This window comes from Salmo salar, unplaced genomic scaffold, assembly GCF_905237065.1.
Source record: "Salmo salar unplaced genomic scaffold, Ssal_v3.1, whole genome shotgun sequence".
NCBI classification, from domain to species: Eukaryota; Metazoa; Chordata; class Actinopteri; order Salmoniformes; family Salmonidae; genus Salmo; species Salmo salar.
In genome coordinates this window covers 14,018-21,571 of record NW_025549206.1, presented here as the reverse complement: position 1 = coordinate 21,571, position 7,554 = coordinate 14,018, and the positions used below count along the sequence as shown (strand labels likewise).

At 35.0% G+C, this 7,554-nt stretch overlaps 1 long non-coding RNA gene across 1 annotated transcript; it reads right to left on the bottom strand.

The window, feature by feature from the left end:
• Positions 1-1,139: 1,139 nt before the first annotated feature.
• On the bottom strand, positions 1,140-6,789 carry LOC123735945 (uncharacterized). Its single transcript, XR_006765833.1, has 3 exons — positions 6,553-6,789; positions 4,817-4,921; positions 1,140-1,224 (listed from the first exon to the last, which is right to left on the bottom strand). It is a non-coding gene; the product is annotated as an uncharacterized lncRNA (long non-coding RNA).
• Positions 6,790-7,554: the final 765 nt, after the last annotated feature.

Genomic DNA, 7,554 nt, shown 5'->3' with positions numbered 1-7,554 from the left:
CACACACACACACACACACACACACACACACACACACACACACAGGGAGGGAACGTTGTGTTTGTTTAATATTGTTTTAGGACTATGAAAATGGACTAAAGGGTTAGCCTATGGATTATGAAAACAACCAAAAGAAATGTGAAAATGGGAGAGGAGAAATGACTAGAGACAGTGTTGTTTAACTCACTGACCATGACCCATGAGTTCTTCTTACCTTTGTTCAGTAGAAAAGTCTCCCTCTCTAAACCGTATAGGAGGTTCCATAGACCAGTCACTCTTCATGGACACACAGCTGGGAACAGGGGAGGCTGGTGTCTCCTGCTTGATTGGACTTCAACACAACAGAGACAAACATTACATCTCTCATCTACTCTGATCTCAGATGGGAAACATAAGAAGAGTTCCAAAACGCAACATATCACTTTACAGAAATGAGCTTTTATTGTTTAAAGAAATTATGTATTAATTATTACATCTCTCACAGACAAGGATTTGTTTAAAATCTATCACTTGATGGTTTCATTTCAGAGAGACAAAAATCATGATTTTTTATGCAAAATGCTGTATATCTCCCTCACTCTCAAATGTGACCGACCGGCTCAATTTGGTAATTAACTAAATAACTACATATATAGTGATTTTGGTTTATGTCAGTTTAATTGTTTGTTATGGTATAAGTTGTTATTTTATGATTGTAAGTGATAAAATTAACTAGTCATTCTCAGTAATTACTACTTTAGTAAGGAATAACACATTTTTTTCAGCACTAATGCAGTTGCTAAATAATTCCAATAGATGGGAACATAAGACCACAATGACATTTCAGAATATTAGTTTAGTTTTCTCCCTGGATACACCACCACTCCCCACGCTTCCGGCAGAACCCCTGCAGTACCTCCGCAGACCCCGGATTGAGAACCCCTGATTTAGCAGATGCTCTTATCCAGAGAGATTTACAGTAAGTGCATTCACCTTAAGATAGCTATTTATTTTGGAAATAAACTTAATTAATTATTCATAAAATTGTTATCTCACCTCTTAGCTTTGGTGTCATGTCCCCCAGAGAGATGCATTTTGGAGGCAGGGCCCCCTTCCTCTCTCTCCCCAGAGAGACTCATTTTAGAGGCAGGGCCCCCCTCCTCTCTCTCCCCAGAGAGACTCATTTTAGAGGCAGGGCCCCCCTCCTTCCTCTCCCCAGAGAGACTCATTTTAGAGCACTGACCCCTGTAAACAGAGATCCAACATGTTGGTTGTGGTTAACACAGTGACAACTAAACAGAGATCCAGCATGTTGGTTGTGGTTAACACAGTGACAACTAAACAGAGATCCAGCATGTTGGTTGTGGTTAACACAGTGACAACTAAACAGAGATCCAGCATGTTGGTTGTGGTTAACACAGTGACAACTAAACAGAGATCCAGCATGTTGGTTGTGGTCAACACAGTAACAACTAAACAGAGATCCAGCATGTTGGTTGTGGTTAACACAGTGACAACTAAACAGAGATCCAGCATGTTGGTTGTGGTTAACACAGTGACAACTAAACAGAGATCCAGCATGTTGGTTGTGGTTAACACAGTGACAACTAAACAGAGATCCAGCATGTTGGTTGTGGTTAACACAGTGACAACTAAACAGAGATCCAGCATGTTGGTTGTGGTTAACACAGTGACAACTAAACAGAGATCCAGCATGTTGGTTGTGGTTAACACAGTGACAACTAAACAGAGATCCAGCATGTTGGTTGTGGTTAACACAGTGACAACTAAACAGAGATCCAGCATGTTGGTTGTGGTTAACACAGTGACAACTAAACAGAGATCCAGCATGTTGGTTGTGGTTAACACAGTGACAACTAGTTCTTGACTGTCAATTGTTCTCATGTATTCATTACCTCTTAGAGAAATAAAACATTTACTAACAGACATAAAAACAGTCAGGTGATTTAAAGCATCACATTAACATGTTGTTGTGACATTTCATCTCCATGGTAACTGTCAATAATAATAATAAGTCATTGTTTGTTAAGGTAGTTACAGACAGAACAACAACAATAACAATAATAATAATAATAATAATAATAATAATAATACGTCACTGTTTGTTAAGGTAGTTATAGACAGTACAACAACAATAACAACAATAATAATAATAATAATAGTAATAATAATAATAAGTGACTGTTTGTTATGGTATTTCTACATAGTACAGCAACAATAATAATAATAATAACAATAATAATAATAATAATAATAATAATAAGTCACTGTTTGTTTAGGTAGTTATAGACAGAACAGAAACAATAATAATAACAATAATAATAATAATAATAATAATAATAAGTCACTGTTTGTTAAGTTAGTTATAGACAGTTCAGCAACAATAGTAATAACAATAATAATAATAATAATAATAATAATAATAATAATAATACTAATACTGATAATAATAAGTCACTGTTTGTTAAGGCAGTTCTAGACAGAACAGCAACAATAACAATAATAATAACAATATTAATAATAATAATAATAATAATAATAAGTCACTGTTTGTTAAGGTAGTTATAGACAGTACAACAACAATAACAATAATAATAATAATAATAATAAGTCACTGTTTGTTAAGGTAGTTATAGACAGTACAGCAACAATAATAACAATAATAATAATAATAATAATAATAAGTCACTGTTTGTTAAGGTAGTTATAGACAGTACAACAACAATAACAATAATAATAATAATAATAATAAGTCACTGTTTGTTAAGGTAGTTATAGACAGTACAGCAACAATAATAACAATAATAATAATAATAATAAAAATATGTCACTGTTTGTTAAGGTAGTTATAGACAGTACAGCAACAACAACAATAATAATAATAATAATAATAATAAGTTACTGGTTGTTAAGGTAGTTATAGACAGTACAGCAACAATAATAATAAAAGTAATAATCATAATAATAAGTCACTGTTTTTTAAGGTAGTTATAGACAGTACAACAACAATAACAACAATAATAATAATAATAATAATAATAATAATAAGTGACTGTTTGTTATGGTATTTCTACACAGTACAGCAACAATAATAATAATAAGAACAATAATAATAATAATAATAATAATAATAATAATAATAATAATAATAATAATAATAAGTCACTGTTTGTTTAGGTAGTTATAGACAGAACAACAACAATAATAATAACAATAACAATAATAATAATAATAATAAGTCACTGTTTTGTTAAGGTAGTTATACATTTTACATTTTACATTTTAGTCATTTAGCAGACGCTCTTATCCAGAGCGACTTACAGTAGTGAATGCATACATTTCATACAATTTCATACATTTTTTTTTTTTTTATAGACAGTACAGCAACAATAACAATAACAATAATAATAATAATAACAATAATAATAATAATAATAAGTCACTGTTTGTTTAGGTAGTTATAGACAGAACAACAACAACAATAATAATAATAATAATAATAAGTTACTGTTTGTTAAGGTAGTTATAGACAGTACAGCAACAATAGTAATAACAATAATAATAATAATAATAATAATAATAATAGTAATACTAATACTTATAATAATAAGTCACTGTTTGTTAAGGTAGTTATAGACCGTACAGCAACAATAACAATAATAATAATAATAATAATAAGTCACTGTTTGTTAAGGTAGTTATAGACAGTACAGCAACAATAATAACAATAATAATAATAATAATAATAAGTCACTGTTTGTTAAGGTAGTTATAGACAGAACAACAACAACAATAATAATAATAATAATAATAATAATAAGTTACTGTTTGTTAAGGTAGTTATAGACAGTACAGCAACAATAATAATAATAATAATAATAATAATAATAATAATAATAAGTCACTGTTTGTTAAGTTAGTTATAGACAGTTCAGCAACAATAATAACAATAATAATAATAATAATAATCACTGTTTGTTAAGGTAGTTATAGACAGAACAACAACAACAATAATAATAATAATAATAATAAGTTACTGTTTGTTAAGGTAGTTATAGACAGTACAGCAATAATAATAATAATAATAATAATAATAAGTCTCTGTTTGTTAAGGTAGTTATAGACAGTACAGCAACACGGGCTAAAATGGACATGATTGATCCGAGGAGGAAATTGTTGATCCATTCAGAAAGGATTTTTTGCATCAAGTGAGAGATGTTATATTATGTAAAGTAGACTAGGTTATAATGTATAATAGCAGTTTGTTAGTGATATGCAGATCAAGGTCTATACCTCGGCTATAGCCTACATATCATAGATGACCAGTCTAAACCTGTTCAGATCAACATAATGTTATAGTCCTACCAGTAGCAGGACAGAGAATGTACTGTATATAACCTACATATCATAGATGACCAGTCTAAACCTGTTCAGATCAACATAATGTTATAGTCCTACCAGTAGCAGGACAGAGAATGTACTGTATATAACTTACATATCATAGATGACCAGCCTAAACCTGTTCAGATCAACATAATGTTATAGTCCTACCAGTAGAAGAACAGAGAATGTACTGTATATAACCTACATATCATAGATGACCAGTCTAAACCTGTTCAGATCAGTTCACAGAGAACATCAGGTTTGTCGGCATGATAAGTGATCATAGCCTTATAATAGTTTGTAGGTAGTCTAGACCAACAGTACGAGAGTCTGCCCGTCTTTCCTACATACCAACATATTTATTCAATGTTACCGAGAAATATGTGCCAAAGTTTCAACAGCCATTTTGTAACTGCGTAGACAACACACTTACTTTCACGTTCATATGAGGAAATCACAAAACTTCTGACAGTCACTGGTGCAGCCGCCTGTTTTCTTGCAGATGAAGTAGCTTTCACAGGCAACTCATTCAACCAGCCTAAACAACAGGAAATACAAGATGTCAAATGGTCAAAAGTGAATCTCAATAGAGCCATCTACATTAGAAAGGGGTATATTTCTGCAGATGTTGGATCTTAATTTGAGCCAGTTTGCTACACCAGGAAAATAATCCTGCAGAAACAGGACATTTGAATTATTGTGTGGATTATAATTAATGAACAGTTTTAAAATGGAAAAGTGGAATTTATCATCTTCAGAAACCTTTTCTAAAGTTTAATTACACTCAAATACACTACAAGTTTAGTTTTTCTGCAACAGGGTGATCAAATTAAGATCCTACATCTGTACAGAGTTTATGTCTTTATCTGAAAAGGGCAGTTTGAGTTATTAGCAATAACATTGCAACTGTCAGCTGATATAAACCTCTGTGATTGGATGTTATAGACCCCCATACATATCCCCATGTACAATTATGTGTACAGATGTAGGATCTTAATTTCATCACCCCCCACTGCAGAAGAACTTTCCAGCAATGCAGGAAATATATAACTTGTAGTGTATTTGAGGTTTAAAAAGGCTTCTGAAGTTTGTAATTTCCACATAGAAATTTCAGACTTGAGTTTTCTGTCTCAGTAGTAGTAGACTGTTAGGAGTGTTTTACTGTCATTCACTATACTAACATTACACCAACCTGTCTCAGTAGTAGTAGACTGTTAGGAGTGTTTTACTGTCATTCACTATACTAACATTACACCAACCTGTCTCAGTAGTAGTAGACTGTTAGGAGTGTTTTACTGTCATTCACTATACTAACATTACATTTAATTTATCTACACACTTTACAATAATCCCTGGCAGGATTCTCACCTTGAAACTTCATTGCGATTATTTTCTGTTCTGTTCTGTATATTCTGATGGGTGAGGCCTGAGCTGGAATGTGAAGCTAACTGAAGCTGTCTAGCTTTAGAAAACCAGTATATCAAGCCTGTATCATAGTATACCCCTCAGGCTACGTTCAGGTTTCAGCAAGAGGCAGGTATCAACATGCCGAGTCGTAGGCAACAACCTGGGTCGTATTCATTAGTTTACTCCACAGCCAACAGTTTTAAGATGTTAAATAAAACATAAACCGTTTACTCTAAACGCTGTACAATGTGACCTAAACTGTTTCTGTTGCCAAACGTTTTGCTTTTAGATTGTAGATAGTGTAGGAGCGATCACCCTGGGGCACACAGATGGGCACAGAACGAATTCACCCCACGCATCTAAATTATATCCAAAACATTTTAAGGAGAGTAGGACTATTATAACACTGTCCACCAAAAATATAATTAACTATATTAATACACATAACAATATCATCAACTATATTAATACACACAACAATATCATCAACTATATTAATACACATAACAATATCACCAACTATATTAATACACATAACAATATCACCAACTATATTAATACACACAACAATACCATCAACTATATGAATACACATAACAATATCATCAACTATATTAATACTCATAACAATATCATCAACTATATGAATACACATAACAATATCATCAACTATATTAATACACACAACAATATCATCAACTATATTAATACACATAACAATACCATCAACTATATTAATACACATAACAATCGTCGTCTTACCTTTTATCCCTCAATAGAAACAGAGTCTGAATGATCATTCGGTCGTTGAAAGTTGCTTTCGTTTGCTCTGCTCATTTACATATCAGGTTCTACCTGTTCTCTCTCCGAGTCCCTCTCTCTTTACAGCTCTTACAATGAGCCTTGGCAAACATTCTACAACTGTCTGGAAGTCTATTGGAGGGATGGTGGTGTTCTATTGTGTTGAGACCTGGTGACTGAGACGGCCGTGGCATATTGTGAAACATCAGCAAGTGCAGCAGTCTTCATCACTGAAGCTCCTGCCAATCGTGCCCCAACAATCACCAATCGTTAAGCTCTTCCCGAGCATGGTCGCAGTCTCTGCTGGTTGCAGCTCTTCTCACCCCAGGGGTAGCAGCTCCTCTCTCCCCAGGGGTAGCAGCTCCTCTCTCCCCAGGGGTAGCAGCTCCTCTCTCCCCAGGGGTTGCAGCTCCTATCTCTCCCCAGGGGTAGCAGCTCCTCTCTCCCCAGGGGTAGCAGCTCCTCTCTCCCCAGGGGTAGCAGCTCTTCTCTCCCCAGGGGTTGCAGCTCCTCTCTCCCCAGGGGTAGCAGCTCCTCTCTCCCCAGGGGTTGCAGCTCCTATCTCTCCCCAGGGGTAGCAGCTCCTCTCTCCCCAGGGGTAGCAGCTCCTCTCTCCCCAGGGGTAGCAGCTCCTCTCTCTCCCCAGGGGTAACAGCTCCTCTCTCCCCAGGGGTAGCAGCTTCTCTCTCCCCAGGGGTAGCAGCTCCTCTCTCTCCCCAGGGGTAGCAGCTCCTCTCTCCCCAGGGGTAGCAGTTCCTCTCTCACCCCAATGGTAGCAGCTTCTCTCTCCCCTAGGATGTGAAGACATTGGTGGCTTAGCCCATAGCCAGTAGGGGGGTCCGGGATGGAATTTCAACAGCTAAAACCATGAATACAACACCAGTGTATTGCCAAAAATCACTCAAGAACTTCAAACATAGACTCTGACCTATCTAATGAGCCAAACTGATTAAAGAATCCCAC